Here is a 17,691-nt window from a genome sequence, read left to right as displayed (position 1 = left end):
TTACAGCGTTTATCATAACTAACATTGCAATGAACAAGAAAGTTCAACACAACAGGTGTGGATAGAGAAGCATCCTGAAACTTTTAAAGCATGCATAAAACTTTTTGAGGGCAATTCCACACACAGAAAATGGGAGACTCACAGAAGTTAAGCACTTTGTTCAAATCTGATAGCCAGAAACGGAAGAGTTATAAATCAGCTCAAGGACTGTTAGACATAATTATTTTCTCCCTGCACCATTATCTAACCATAATGAATGTTGCTGTTTTTTTTTTCTGTTATTGACTCTACAAAATAAAGCTACCTAGTCTGAAATCAGGCCTTGAGAGAAATTGTAACATTTAAAATTAAACACTAATATAGCTCAACATAATAAAAGCCATATGCGAAAAACCCACAGCAAACATCATACTAATGGTGAAAGACAGAAAGTGTTTTTCTAAGATTGGGAACAAGGCAAGGATACCCACTGCTGCCACTTCTATTCGACATAGGACTTTTTTATTGCTACTGAGTTGTATGAATTCTTTATATATTTTGGATATTAACCCCTTATCAGATATAGTTTGCAAATATTTTTTCCCATTCTATAGGTTGTCTTTGTTGACAATTTCTTTTGCTCTGCAGAAGCTTTTTAGTTTGATGGAGTCCAACTTTTATTTTTTCTTTTGTTACTTGTGCTTTAGGTGTGATTTTCAAAAAATCATTACCAAGACCCATATAAAGGAGCTTTTTTCCTGTTTTCTTCTAGGAGTTTTATGCACCCCCATGTTCATAGCAGCATTATTTACAATAACCAAGAATTTAATTACCAGAGCTGCCGGTTGGTGCGAGGGGGAATTGGAGGAAGGTGGTCAAAAGTACCAACTTCTAGTTATAAGATAAATAAGTTGTGAATGTACAACTTGATGACCATAATTAACACTGCGGTATGAAATATAGGAAAGTTGTTAAGAGAGTAGATCCTCAGACTTCTTATAACAAAGAGAATTTTTTTCTTTTATTTTTATTGCATCTGTATGAACTGATGGATGTTAACTAAACCTATCATAATCATTTCACAATATTTGTAAATCGAACCATCATGCCATACACCTTAAACTTATATAGTGATGTATGCTCATTATTTCTCAATATAACTGGGAAAAAAAAGAATTAAAAAAAAAAGAAAAATATCTTGTATCGGAAGTCTTAGCCAGAGAAATTAAGCAAGAAGAAATAAAAGGCATCCAAATTAGAAGGAAGATATTACATGTAGAATACTCTAAAGATTCCACACACAAAAACTGTTGGAACTTATAAACAAATTCAGCATAGTAGCAGTACGCAAAGTCAACACACAAAAATCAATTGCATTCTATACAATCACAATGAATACTCTGAAAGGAAATTTAAGAAAACAATTTCCATTTACTATAGCATCAAAAAGATTAAAATACTTAGAAATTAACTTAACAAAGGAGTTAAACGACTTGCTCAATGAAAACTACAAAACATTTCTGACAGGAATTTAAGAAGACATAAGTAAAGGGAAAGACATCCCATGTTCATGGATTGAAAGACTAACTATTGTTAAGATATCCATATGACCCCAAACAATCTACAGATTCAGTGCAATCCCTACAAAAATCTCAATGATATTTTTACAAAAACAGAAAAATCCATCCTAAACTTCATGTGGAACTGTAAGAGACCCTGAATAGCCAAAACAATCCTGAAAGAAAAACAAAACCAGAGTCCTCGCATTTCTTGATTTCAAAATTAACTACAAAACTACAGTAATCAAAACAGTGTAGTATGGCAATAAAGATAGACACATCGACTAATGGGATAGAATAGAGCTCAGAAATAAACATTCACATATGATCAAACGATTTTTGACATGGGTGCCAAGACCATCCCATTGGGAAAAGACAGTCTTTTCAATATATGGTGCAGGGACAACTGAAAATCCACATGCAAGTGAAAGAAATTAGGCCCTTACTTAAACAATATACAAAAATCAACTTAAAATGGATCCATGACCTAAATGTAAGACCAAAACTATTTTTAAAAAAGCCTTACAAGAAAACATAAGACAAAATCTTCACAACACTGAATTTCTTGAATATGATACCAAAGGCACAAGCAACAAAAGAAAAAATAAACAAATTGGACTTCATGAAAATTTAAAACTTTTGTGCATTAAAAAACACTGCCAACAGAGTAAAAAGACACCCCACAGAATGGGACAAAAGATTTCCAAATCATATATCTGACAAGAGATTAATATCAAGAATATACAGAGAATTTCCTGAAACACACACACACACACACACACACACACACACACACACACACACAGCCTGATTCAAAAATGGCTAAAGAATTTGAACAGACATTTTTCCAAAGAAGCTCAACATCACTAATAATTAGGGAAATACAAATCGAAACTACAATAACAAGTTTTGACAAGGATGTGGAGAATTTGGAATACTTGTGCACTGTTAGTGGAAATGTAAAATGGTACAGCCATTGTGGAAAACAGTATGGTGGTTCCTCAAAAAACTTTTTAAAAAGAATCACCATGTGATCTGGCAATTTCACTGGATACATAAAAAAAAAAAATGAAATTAGGGTCTTGAAGAAATATTTGTATACCCATGTTCATAGCTACATTATTCATAATAGCTAGAATATGAAGACAATCCAAGAGTCTATCGACAAATGAACAGATAAATAAAATGTAGTATATACATATAATGAAATACTATTCGGCCTTAAAGAAGGATATCCTGCCATAAACTACAGCAAAGATGAAGCTTGAGGACATTAAGCAAAGTAAAAATAAGCCAGTCAAAATAGAACAAATACTATATGATTCCACTTATATGAGACACTTAAAGTAGTCAAAATCACAGTGACAGAAAGTAGAATGATGGCTGCCAGGCACTGAGGAAGGAGGAGTGGGGAATTGTTGTTGAAAGGGTGTAGAGTTTCATTTGTGCAGGATGGTGGTGATGGTTGCACGATACAAATAAATGTACTCAATGGCACGTAACTGCACATGTAAAAATGGTTAAGATAGTAAATTCTACGTAATGGGTATTCTCCCACAATAAACAAATGACAAAAAGTTTTTAAAAATTAAATACTAATAATCTGAAAATCGATAGCAGTCCTTTAACAAACAAATACTAGAAGCACCATATATTTAACCATCAAACTCATCTTTAGTGTCTCCAGTATTATTTTTCAAAATATTAACCCACAGCAATTCCTGTTTATTTAGCCATAGGTTTCTATTTTTAAACCTTATTCTTTAAAACAATCCTCGGAATCACATAACAACCAAAAAGTAAATAAACGTGAGCAATTAAAAAGTAAAATGAAATATCAGTGCAATATTGAACTGGTTCATAATCATGAACGACATGCGGCATAGGTGGCGACTGGAGGTGAACTGGAATCTTTCTTCCAATCATTAGTTCACATCAGTCCGTTAGGCTCTCGGTGATAGACAGCATGGCCTAACTTCTGGTTTCGACCATTGACCTTTTACTCTGCTGGTATTGTTACTCCCAAAATAACCTATTCAATCTTCTTCCTCCAGGCTTATTATTTTCTGTTTCTCTTGTTTTTTCACTCCTCATTTGTTTTTGTTCTGCATTCATGTAGTTATAAGTATTTCATTCCTCACTTGAGGCCACTGGGGAAAAAAAAAGATAATCTACATCCATCTCTACATAGCACATTCTGTATGCTCTTACCAAAAGGATCATAGAAGCATTGAATTTTAGCATGCTCAGGGACTTTTGTGACCACTGAAGATGACAGAGATTAAGAGACTTGGACAAGATTATATGGTCAGTTGGTGACTGAATCAGGGCTAAACCAGGAGTCTCAATTTCCTGGATCATGGCAAAATATCTGTGATTACGAACTGCCATATATACTTAATTTTTTCTCTCTCTATCCATAGATTTGGATTTCCTCAGGATTTCCTTAAGATTTTAATTTCTCTTAGGAAGCTCCAAAGATCTAAGCTATCTTTTCTTCCAAACTTTTTTTGGTCCCATTTGCTCTGCAGCTCCGGAAAGAATCTGGGCCATGGCCAGAAGCAGCTGGGCCTAGAAGAATCTGTGTGGGGGTGGGACAGCTGTGGACGGTCATGAGCGTCAGCCCTGATGGCGACCCAGTCTGTGATTTGCCTGCATATTTGTATAATGAGGATGAAATTCAGTTCGTATTTAATTATTGTTTTGATAATTTAGTGGTTTTAAATCATTTGCCAATGGTATTTTAAAATTCCTTTTCCTTTGATTTTATCCTTCCTCTTAACGCAGCAATTAAACCACTGATTAAGGCTTACAAATGGAAAACATTAGCAAGACTCATAAAAATATATATATTGTAAGAAATGGTACCTAACAATTCCTTCCCTCAGAGGATGCCCAGAGATTAAGAAAGCATTGGAAAGATAGAAAGAAAGAAAAAAAAGGAATACTTACTTAGAAATTAACAAACTGAATGTTAGGATTCACGGGTCATCAAGAGAAGCTAGAGTGCAAAATCAGAAGGGAAGGAAACATTTTATCCTTAAGATACAGGGACATCAAGGATGAAAGGGGTTCAGAGAGGGGTAGGAGACGATGTGGAGGCAGCTGCCTTGACAATTGCCACCCCTGGGCCTCCATTGCACCCCATTAAAGCTGTCAGGATCAGAATATCCAACAAGATTCCTTGATGATTGTAACAAAAAAAAAAAAAGAAAGAGAGGCTGTCTTTTAGACTATCTGGAAAAATGCTGGGAAAGCTCCTGGGCAGAACGTGTGAAACTTAAAGTTCTAGTAAGAGAGTTCTTACGGGAGTCACACGGTGCCAGAAAGGCCACCGTGAGCAGTCGTCATGTTTCCTTTTAGAACAGAGAAGATTAGTCAGGAATAGGATTCTCTCCCTTTGAATTTCTCCTGGGTGACCTCCCCTTGCTTTCCTCTCTCTTTTTTGACATGATTGTCTCCAGCATACACATATTTTGCCTACCCTGAATTATTCATTTTTTTTTTTAAACAAACTGAGTGCCTCTTCTGTGTCAGGCACTGCACTATAGCCTGAGGATTCTGAGACAAAGGACTCATCCACTTCTCCCTAGATGCTCACAGCACAGTGGAGAAGATACCCAGGAAGGCTGGTCATTAAACAGTGTACAGGGGACATTGGGGAGTTGTTATCTCTGATCAGGGCAGGGAGGAGGGAATAGTGAGCAAGCAGGCGGGAATTCACAGACGATAGTATTTTGAGCTGGGTTCTTGTAGGTAAGTAGGAATTTGTCAGGAAGACAAGAAAAAGTTAGAATAATTAAGCTACAAACAGCAGAGTTGAAAGTGAGAGTATAAAAATTTTTAAATCTACAATTTCCTTTATGTTTCAACAAATAGATGTTTTAAAACTCATTAGATGGGTTGGTACATCAAAAGCTCTTAATTATTTTTCATTGATCGACTGTTGAGATTAGTTTGGAGTTTGGACATATGGTGCTTTCAATCATTAAAAAAGATTAATTTGCTTATTATGAAATAGTCTCTCATTCTGTTCTCCAGCATTCTTCTAGCAACTAGACGCCTGGATAACCCTTGCTTCAATCAGTGAGATTCCTATTCCCAAATGTTCTGATAATATATTATAGAGAGTTGAGTCAACCCAGTCACATGCAGGCTGCAAACTTCCAAATCCAATTTCTAGCTTGCATCCTAAATTTTCTAAAACTATTATAGTTACATCAGCCAAGAAACAGGTAGACGGTTATTTGACTTTTGATTATATTCGCAAGCAAAATGCACGGATGAAGTAGGCATAACAGATAAAGCATGTTATAGTCCAAAGCTCTCAAATTATTTCTATTAACAATTCTGAGTTTAGTAGTCATGCTTCTTGGGGCACAAATAGTCTCCTAACTCTTGTGCTGGAGTTGTCATTTTTTCTTTCGATAAGGCTTGTAAGCTAGGACCACGGACACTCTGATTATAACTAGTGCCATAGTGTTAGCTAGTTTTTTCTCTGTTATTGTTCAACATCTATTTCATTGGCACCACTGTTTATCAAATCAGGAATCTTTTCCAAGTAGGCACAAAATACTTTCTATGTAAAGACTGGAGCTCCCATACAAAATAAGAAACATTCAACTGGAGAATCGACATACAGAGAATCCATCACTAATTCCAAAGGTCTACAATCCCAAATTCACCAACTGCTATTTCTGTAAACCTGGGTTTTAAGTACTCAACTTCTCTGTGCCTCAGCTTCCTTCTATGTAAACTGGAGATAGTAACACTTCATAGGGCTCTTGTACAGTTTAATGTGATAACACGTGTAACATATATGGCTTAGCACAGAGCTGATCCACAGAAAGCACTCTGTAAATCCCTATTTATTTTGTTGGCTCAAAAGAGAATTTTTTCTAAAGCTAACAATCTACAGACATGGAGTAAAATTTCACGCTAGGATTTAATAAAAATGGTTCTCCTTTATGCTTATATTCATTAGTAACATAACTAATGCTTTTGATATTAGAGAAAAACATCATTCAAAAATAAACATAATCAAACATAAAATACCTAAGGGAAATGGAGAAAGTAAAATATTGCATGAATAGTGGAAAATTATATTTATAATATGCATCTTAATTCTGAGTTAATGAAGATAAGTGAATGTCATACATGGTTTTTTTAATTGGAGCATATATCAAGGTGGCTAAAAATAGTCAAATTTTCAGAAATAATTCTTCACCATTCAATTAACATTTGGATCAAAGTACAATTTTTTCCCCCATGCAATTCAAAGCAATAATATCAATCTACCTTTGGAGCAAACAAATATTTTGTTCAATGACTTCCACTCTATTGCTTTGCTTAAGCCCACACCTAAGGAGTAAATAAAATGTAAACGTCTTAGGAACCAAAAGAAAGAGAGACAAAGTTAATATTATTTTAATTCATTAAATCACTCTTGACACATAACATAATACTTCCAACTGCTAATTAATGACATTCTGAGATTCAAGGAATTGATGGAAATGTTCATATTGAAATTCAATCTGTTTCTTCATGAAAACTATTTTGGGCTTAACATGCACCACAGGATTATTGAACAATGATAGAAAGTGGTGTCCAGCTGGCTCACAAGTACCCACAAACTGCCTCTGTCTTCCCTCTAACCTGAGGGTGACTTTTGAGGAATGTGAAATACGGAACCTGCCATCAAAAACAAAACAAATAATAACACGCCAATCCCACTTTTGCCTAAAAACGATTTTCCAGAGAATTTACTTAAAAAGTAGACATAACAAAAGATTTCTGCTGATGTGCCCTCATCTCGACATTTTTCAAAACCTGAACTTAAAAGTCTCTCTTCCAGGTTCCATTGCCCATAATTAGTCACATATAATCTGACAAGAAGCCCCTGGAGATGCCTCAGAATACAATAAAGGAGGCCAGAAGGGTAACACTTTTTTTTTTCACATTTTTTTTCAACCAGATTTGCTAAACCAAGAAAATGATTTTGATTTGCAAGACCATTAGCCACACTAACAAATTAATTTCATCAATCACAGTAAAACGAGATGACATTGAATTTTTTTTCATACTGAAAGTAAGTCCAAGGGCACTAGAGAAGAGGTGGAGAAATCGTATCCTATTTTCCAAAAGATATTTTTGCTCCTGTAAGGACCTCATGACTCATAATGTGGGGAAGTGAAAACTAGAAGACACATCTTCAGCATGCATTTCAAAATGTTTCAGCACATATAAGTCTTGGTTTAAATTATTAAAAATCTGTGAACAAATAAATCTCCCAAACATCACATCTTTTCCTGTGCAGAGGACACCTCATACGGTATTGTAAAGAGCGCTCTAACGGTCAGCCAGCCTGGTATGAGTAAGAAGGACAAGGTGATGCTTGCTAGTAAACCAAAAAGCTTCAGGTGTTTCCACACTAAGAAAGTACTTGAACACATTAATGACAATATAAAACATGACCGACAACTTCATTCTGCCAAGATGCTGCTACTAGAATTGTCGTGCATTTTTGCCACCATTAGTCAGTCACAGCCTCTCATTCCAGCTCTTACACTAGTCATTCATTAACTCAGCAAGCATGCTGTGAGCCAGGGTAGTGAGGAGTGAACAGTGAACACAATTTCAGTGCCTGTGGTCTGTCTAGAGACAAGGAAAAATGAAGTAAACAGGGGAATATGACATGCAGTGACCATGCAGTAAAAGAAGGAATTGTGAATTGTGAGTGCATACAGGAGAGGCATCAAGGCCACCATGGAATAGGTCATGTAATCCGAACCATGAAGAGGTCATTGGAAGAGAGGCAAAAGGCTATTTTTCAGCAATTGAAACAGACATAAAATAAAGAATGGCCCATTCTTGCATTCTTAGGACCACCAAAAGCTCAGCGGGGCTGTAAGTTAGGGCTGGGGAGAGAGACGAGTGGCAAGCAGAATAGGTCAGTCTGGGATAGATTTTGAAGGATTGTGGGTGCCGCGCCAAAAAGTTTAGACTTTTATTAAGGGCAATGCAGAAAAATGGAAGCATTTTAAGTAAAATTACATGATTAGACTTTCATTTTAGAAAGATGACAGTTTGGATGTTAAATTGGGGGGGTGGGGGTAGATACCTGGAAAGCAGCTTTAGAAAGGATTGCAATAACCTAGGCAATAAACAATGATGGCCAGAAGGCTGTGGCAGTGGAGTTGGAGAGAATAAAACAAAATCAAGACATATAAAGTTTATAAAAACAAACAAACAAACAAAAAAACCCAAAAAAACAGAATTGGAGGGGGAGACAAAGCAAATTTGAAGAGATGGTTGGGACATCATATGTTCAATTTATACCAGGCTGAATTTAAGGTCAAGATTAGCCCCTTATCTGCAACTCTCCAGTGCATCACAGTGAGATGTCTATCTGGAACTCCCAAGAAGGTCTGAGGTGGATCTCAATGTGGAAGACATCGCTAATGCAAATGATCGGTCAAGGGGTGGCAGAGATGGCACAGGTAGAAAGTGTAGCATTAAGAGAAAAGAGGAGAAAATGAAAACTGAGGAACACCAACACTTTAGAAATCGGCATAGATGGATAAGCATAGAGAGAGATGGAAAAGAAGAGGTAGGGAAAAAAAACTAAGCGTAAGTATAGAGAAAGCCAAGCACAAACATTTCAAGAAGGCGGTCGTGGTCAAAATCGGCAAATCCTGCCAAGTCATCGATTGAAATAAAGACAGAAAAGCGCAGTTTATTTAATAAAAAGGAGATGGATGGTAGAGGAGTTGGGGATCTTGGTTGTACAAATGCTCGACTGGGCTGAATCAGGGTGCATCCAGCAGAGGAGGAATTGGAGAAAAGGGTGTAAAGGACGTTTTCGTGAACTCTGAATGTCCACTTCTGGAAATTTATACCCATGAAAACAAAAACATCAGATGCGGTATAATTCCAAGTGGTGACGAGCTGTGGGATGAAGGCAGGAGGATGGACGGCTGCAGAGAAGTGAAGGTGAAGGTCACCACTGCCGATGATGTCAAAGAGCCACAAAGCTAGCGTCCTGGGTGGACCACCTTGGCGGACATCAAAGCTACTCTGGAGTTGGAGTAGCAGAGAGGCAGGAGCCAGAGAGCAAAGCCCTTATGACATGGGGGACAGAAGCGAGGACAGCTGCTGACAGCAATGAGGTAGCAGGTTTTATAACCATGCAGCAAAGGGGGAAGAAGAATAATCATTATCGTTAAAATGCACAGGGGGAACAAAGGGGTCTTAACCCCAGCTCCTAACTCTGAGAACATAGGCTGTGGCAAATTCCACATTCATCTGTTCGTTCATTCGTTCATTCATTCATTCATTCTAGGAGTATTTCTCGAGTACCAGCTAGGGCTGCAGCCATGCTTGATCCTGGGAAGATTCTTAGTAAACAAATCATATCTGCTTCCTGCTCTCCCAGAACCTGCAGTCCACAAGCTGCTGGAACAGCAGAAGCCTTGAGTTGCAGGAAGGTGTCAGTCAAGATTCAGGATAACGAGCTTCCACTGAAAAGGGAGGCAAAAGAAGGGACTTTAGTTCACTAGGGAACGGGTTCTCCTTAAGACGAAGTGCACAGATTTTGGAGGAAGGGAATGGCAGAGTCTGGGTCAGGGGAGTGAGCACAGAGCAGGCTGAGTGGCACAGAAGAAGTAACTTATTTGGAGGAACTTTCATTTTGATAAGCAACTAAGAATCTCAGGAGTATGCAGCCTGGAGAAACTGGCTAACTGGACAGTGGAATTAGTCCCAGATGGGCAGGTCCTAATTAATTGGGCTTCTCAGGAAATCTAAGTATAGGGCACTGCAGTGGCTTCTGGGACCTGGTTCTATTTTACAAAACCAGCTTAGGCCTGGTTACCGTGGGCCCAGGGAATCCAAGAGCAGGACAGCGGGAGGCACGAGGATGTATTCCCCAGTGTCAGTTATGGAAATAGCCCCTGGTACTCAGAAAGAAGCTGGACCTTTTGCAAAAGGACCAGCCAGCTCTGGACCACGCTTCTGACAGAATCTACTGAATGCTCATCTTCATCATTTTCCACAACACACGTGAATTTTCCTCCGGGATCTAGTCAGGATTCCTTCCTAATAAAGAATGTGCTGCCTTAATTATCTCAACTACCGAGGTCTTGATAGTCACACCATCCGGACATCTTCGGGCCAGACCCAAGATGCTCATTTGCAATAGTTGGCAATATATTTTCTTGACCTCTTTTTTGTTGCCTGAATATACACTGAAGACCATAGTGTTTCTCTGGCTCCTGAAAACCACGACCCTGCTCGTTTCATAAAGCCTATGAGAGCTACCCCAGTCGCTAGGTTCAAAGACCAGGATATAAAAGATGCATCGCCATTTTCGCTCAAATTCTAGAAGAAAAAAAATACCTATACTTCCTCCAACATCTTTATTACCTTCATCTTAATCCTCAAGACAAACCTCTGGCTACTGTCATCTCCTCAGCTGCCTTATTTCTATCTTGTTTCCACTACAGAGACACAAAGAGATCTTTTTTTCTTGCCAAATATTTTGATCCTATCACGATCCTATGAGCTGAGCGCTGTGCACACTCTACGGTGCTTTTCAAATGAGATATTCTGATGAGCCAAAAGGGTCCTCTGAGCCCTGCCGTATAGCTTCCTTCCTGGTGGTTTCATCGGCTAGCTTTCCTGATTTTTTTTTTTTTTCACCTCGTAGCGTCTTCTATTTTCCCTCACTCCCATCAAACGAACCTTCTTTTGCCACTTTGTTTAATCCTTCCATTCCCATCTCCTTATCCCCTTCCCCACTGCAGCTGGCCAGGAGTGATACCTATCACCCATCACCCTGGCCTCTCTGCTTTCTCATATACATTCTCACTCAAATTCCAGCTCACACGAATAACTCTGCCACGCCAGGTAGAAAAGGTAAACATGTGCCTCTGCTGCAAACACCTGTCTGGGACGCAGGTTAACGGAGGGCAAGAGACTGTGGTGAATGAATGTTCAGTGCAGTCCTTAGAATAAAGTCAGCATTTATGGAGGGGGCAAAGTACGAGAAAATTTGAACCATGAAAGAAATATAAGAATTATATTTAACATGTAATTCTTAAAAATGGAAGACTTCGTCTCCTCTTCATTTACTTGCAAGCCAAATCAGAAGCAGATATTTTCATTCATCGCCCTTTGTGTCCGCACCCACTGCCTGATGAACTTCCTCTGGCCCACGATGTCTCCCTGTGGTTAAGCGTCAATTCTCTGGGGTGCAACCTATCACTCATTTACCGTGGGCTCTATGAGGGCTTCCACACTCATCAGTCTTGTTTTCCAAGGCTACAAATTATCTCTGAGACCACTACAGTTACACATAGCCTTCACAGGCTTTGCTGGTAAAGAAAGCAGATCATCTCTCTTTTTGTTTCAAAGTGCTGAAATACATACACAGTTAAAGCAGCTACGATTCCTCAGACCATTCATTAGGGTTTCTCATTAGGGTGAGGGCTGCTCAATAGGACATGCTGAAGCACGAGGCACTGAAGTCTATTCCCATTGTCTCCGTGGTAATTAGCAATACGAAAAGTTACCATCCATTTTGAAAGAGGCCTAATTCGTGTCTGGGAAGGTGCAGAGGCTCAAGCCAGACATACTGAGCAACTCGATGCAATCATATTATATTAGCACAAAACATTCTGCCAGGATGGAAATAGCTGGAGTGTCAGATAATGTGTTTCCAAACAAATGAACTCAAACATTTATTCTATTATTCATTCATTTATATAACACTTCCTGAGCACCAACCATGTGCCAGATAATACTATTGGTACTGGGGATATAGCAACATGAGAAAAAAATAATCAAAATCCCTGATGTTTTGGTGACAAAAGGACAATAAACAGATAACTGAGTCTAATAGAAATCCTTCTTCTACTTCAGTCTTTGAAGGTTGTCATGGTTAATTTTATGTGCCAACTTGGCTTGGCCACGATGCCCATATATTTAATCAAACATTATTCTGGATGTTTCTGCACCTGTTAACTTGTCAGGCAGACCTGACACCACAGAGGTCTGCCACTGTCTTTAAAGTCCTTAATTACCAGAGAGTCACCGCCACACTGAACCTGGCCCTCTCCCAAAATCTACCCCTCATAGTTCTCTATATCAGTAAATAACACAACGACTTACGGACTCAGGCAAACACCTTATGCACAATATTTGACTTCCATCATGTATTCAACCACCCCCTCCTACAACTACTGCATCAGCAAATCCCATCAGCCTTATCTCCCACTTTCTGACTTCTCTGTGTCACCATCACTCTGGTCCAAGTCACTGTTGACTCTCACCTGGACCCTGGCATCAGCCCCTAGCTGGTCTGCCTATTCCCACACTCAGCTCTTCACAGAACATCAGTGATGGTTTAAAGCATAAATCAAATCAAATCATTTCCCTGCTCAAAGCCACCTAAAAGCTCATTACTCTCAGATATTTTTGTTGTCCCCCAGTAGACTATGACCTCCATGAATGTGAAGATATTTTTGCTTATTTTGTTCACTGCTATATCCCCAGTACCTAGAACTCTGCCTGTCACTTAGTAGGTACACAGTAAATATCAGTTGAATTAGTCAATCATCTATCCATAAATTTCTACTGTTCAAGAAAAGAAAAGTATGATGGCTTAAAGAAAAATTCTCTTATTACCTCCTCACCATCCTCCCTCTCACGCAGACTTCAAGAAACAGGATAACATTTTAAAGAATATCTACTTTTTGAACCGTATATGATAAAAGAATGTATTAAACAAGAACTGGTTAAAATAAGATAGAGCATAGCAAAATGAAATATGTAGTGACTGAAATAAAATCAGTAGGCATACAGAAAATCGGTTGTAGAGAATAAACTTGAGAAGCACTCCCAGAATAAAGGCCAAATGAATAAAGTTGTAAAAAAAAAAAAAAAGTATGTACAAAGGGAATGACATATTTGAAGGCCAAATCTTGGACCAATAAAAAGAGCAAATGTATGGATGAGAAGCAATAACAAGAGGTTTGAGAGAATAAAATATTCCAACCTGAAAAAGCAAACTTGAGACTAGAAATTGATAGCTTAACATCTTCCAGAGCAACTTAACGAGCAGAAATAAATATTATGGCATGGCCTCATAAAAATTTTAAATCTAAAGAATTTTTTAAATGATTCTCAAATCAACCAAACTGGGAAAAAATCAACTACAGTTTTTGTTCCCAATATCTCCTTTATAATCATAAATGCCAGACAACAAAGCAGTTTATAGCACATGGAGGGGAAAAGTTTATGATTCAAGAATTTTATAAATATCTATGCGCTATTCACATGTTAGAACAACAGATATTAAATAACAACACCTGCGAATAAAAAATGTCATTAAAAAAAATCAGCTAGGAGATGAAAAAGTCTTATAAATTTACCATCCAATGAGTTTTCTACAAAAATCGACTGAAAAAATATTTCAGATCACTGAAAGGTTAATAAAACTCTGAGCTCAAAAAATGGACGCATGTAATAGAAAATAACTGTCAGTAGACATTGAAACTGTTTCACTGCTTGGAGATAATTAAATAAATATATTAACTGCTATGAGAAAACTAATATATTCTAATTAATGTAATTTTAATTATTGCAATTATAGTAACTAAAACAATGCAAAATATACATTTACTGGAAAAGAGGACATTTTGTTTCAGAAGATTTCTGTTAAATTCCAGATTTAAATTGATAGAGGAGTGATAAAACTTTGTAGGCAGTGAGGGGAGGGGCGATGCAAGGGAACCTGGAAAAGCAAAAGACTAAATTCCTCTTAAAATGTTAATGTAAGCACAAGTAGAATTTAAAAGAGACTATCTCTCTTCAACATATAAAATGTGAGACTAAATCTAACAAATGATGTACAAGACATGCATGGAAAATTTATAAAACTCTTTTGAAAGACATTAAAGACTCAAATAATGAGAAAGAAATGCCATGTTCCTGGGTCAGAACACTCAATTTTGTAAAGATGTCAGTTCTTCTCAAACTGATCTTTGAATTCAATTCAATTCAATCTAAATCCCAGTAATTTTTTTTTTAATGGAACTTGACAAGTTGATTCTAAAATGTATATGGAAGAGCAAAAGGCAAGAATAATCAAGCAACTTTTGGAGAAAATCAAAAGGTAGAGGGATTTGCACTACCAGGTCTTAAGACTGATTATAAAACTGCAGTGAGTAATTACCACAGCATGACACTGACTTAGGCGTAGACAAATGAAACAGAATAGAGAGGACACTGTGAGCCTCTCGTATATGAAAATGTGATGTATGGAAAAGGTGTCAGTGAAGGATCACAAGAGATAGGGTAGATGTTTGATAGACGGTGCTAAGACAACTGGTTGTCCACATGGGAAAAATAAAATTGGATCCCACATCACATTACACTCATCACATTACACTCACCACACTACACACACCACACCAAACGATTAAAGATTTAAACATAAAAGTCACCACCTAAAAAACTTAAACATATATGAGAATATAATTATGGTCTCAGGTAGGGTAAACTTCTTAAATAACATGCAAAAAAGAGGTAATGGGGGGAAAATGATTAACCTATTTAACTATCTTAAAATTGAGGACTTCTGTTCATAAAATGATGCCATGAAGAAACTCTTGCACACTGCTAGCTGGAGTGTAAAATGGAACAGCCACACTGGGAAACAGTACAGCATTTGTGTAAAATTTGAATGTACATCTACCATACACTGAGCCTTCCACTCCTACGTGTTTACCTGGAGAAAAGGAAAGACATATTCATACGAAGTTTGTTTTTAACAGCCTAAAATTGGACACAATGCACCTGTCCATCAACGGGTGAATGAAAAAACAAAATCCATACAACTGAATATTATTCAGCAATAAAAATAAATTAATTTTTGCTATATGCAACAAGGACGAATCTCAAAATAATTACGCTGAGTGAATGAAACCAGACAAAATTGGATACGTACTGTATGATTCCATTTATATAAAATTCTTAAAAGTGCTTAGAGATGGGGAGTGTGAGGAACAAAAGAGAGAAGTTAGAAGAGGTGCAAGGGAACTTTGAGGGTGCTGAATCAGTTCGCTATCTTGATTGTACTGATATCTCATATGTGTACAAATGTCAAATTTTATTTAATTAGGCATTTTAAATATGTGTAGTTTATTATGTCAATTATAACTCAATAAAGTTGATTTTTCAAAAAAGGTATATAAAGAAAGTGAAAAAGATATGCCAAAAACTGGAAGAAGATATCTGTAACACATATAATCATCAAAGAAATAGTACTCATGATATATTTTAAAAACTCCTTGTACCCAACGAGAATAAAGCAAATAATCCAATAGAAAAACAGGCAAAAGACACAAAAAGGCATCTCACAGAAAGGAAACCACATATGGCAAATAAACATATAATATTCAATCTCATTTGTAATCAGGAAGATATACTTTAAAAATCATAATGATGTACCATTTTACTTTCATAGATCTGTAAATATTAAAATGCCTACTAATACAAAGTGTAGGCAAGGATGCAGACCCACAGACACATCACTGGAGAAGGTGTGCCACTTCAAAACACAATGTGGCCTTGTGCTTCAAAATTGAAACTCTTCATACGCTGTAACTTAGCAATTCTGTGCTCAGGAACATACTTTAGAGAAATTCTTGCATGTGTCCATTACTAGACACCGACAGCCACATTCACAGAAGCATTATTTATAATAGTAACACACTGGGGAAAGCCCAAATGCTCACCAACAAGGAAATGGGTGAATAAATTGTAGTATATTCCCATAATAAAAATTTATCAGGGAAAATATGGATAAATTATATCCAAATGCAACAACATGGTTGTTCATGGAAGTATACTGCAGAAGAAATAGCGAGTTGCACAGACCACATAGGGTAGGATATGTTTTCTTTTTAATTCAAAAAGAAAAGCAAAATCAAACAAATATTGCTTAGGAATATAAATATATGTGATAAAATTTTTAAAACAGCTCCAAAGAGAATGATAAATCTCAAAGTAAGACTAGTGCTTACCAATGAAGGAAGGACCAGGGAGAGCACACAAGTGCAGGGATTGGTAGGGTAAGATTCTACTAAGTTAGGTGCTGATATTCTGGTTCATGGTTTCTGTTGAGGTGATCTCATAATAACATAGATTTATTTTTATAACTTACTTATCTGCTTTAACATTTTGTTATGTATCAAATGCTACATAATTGAGAGAAAATTTTTCTACTTCTTAGTATGCTAAGAAGCAGTCAAATATATAAGAAAACTATATAAGAAAGGTCTTAGAAATTCAGTAAATTGTCAAGCGACAAAGAACAATTTGCAAAATACAAAATGGAACGAGAAAATAAACATGGAGAAAGATTCGATTTTCACTAACAACCAAAAAAGTTGTCCCTTGAAGCTGTAAATTACTGCCAATTAAATTCACACATTTTCAAAAATTCAGTGCCAGCTATTATTAAATGTGGGCATCTTATATCATGGAAGAATCATATAATAGGGCACGAATGAAAAATTACCAAAACATTTTAATAGTCTAACAATATCCTTACATTTTAATACAGATATCATACTTTTGATAATCTTTATGTGCACAATTTATTCACAATAGTTAAAAGTACAGTAAATGTTTAACAATATAAAAATATTAATAAATCATCATATATCTCCTCAGATGAATGGTTTACAAGCATTAAAGCTGATAGTTTTGAAGATTAATAAACATTAGATGAAAAAGAACACAAGGATATATGTATATCATGACAACTATATTTTTAAAAAAGAAGTAAGTCTATTAAAAGGAAATGAAATTAAATACTCCAAAATCACCACAGTGGTTTTGTTCGGTGGATAACACTACAAGTAATTCTTTATTTTTCTCTATAATCCAAGATTTTCACATGTGAATTATATTTCTTGTATAATTTAAGAAAGTTAATGAAAACTAATGCTCAAATATTAGGCTTACCTTGTACAAACAAATTAATTTTACCCTCCCGAAAGTCCTATGAACATAATACACAGGTCAGTACTAAAACATAAAAAAAAAAAAAAAAAAAGGCCCCAAAAAAAATTATAGGCAAATTTAA

This window comes from Pteropus alecto, unplaced genomic scaffold, assembly GCF_000325575.1.
Source record: "Pteropus alecto unplaced genomic scaffold, ASM32557v1 scaffold11, whole genome shotgun sequence".
NCBI classification, from domain to species: Eukaryota; Metazoa; Chordata; class Mammalia; order Chiroptera; family Pteropodidae; genus Pteropus; species Pteropus alecto.
This window is presented reverse-complemented; position numbering follows the sequence as displayed.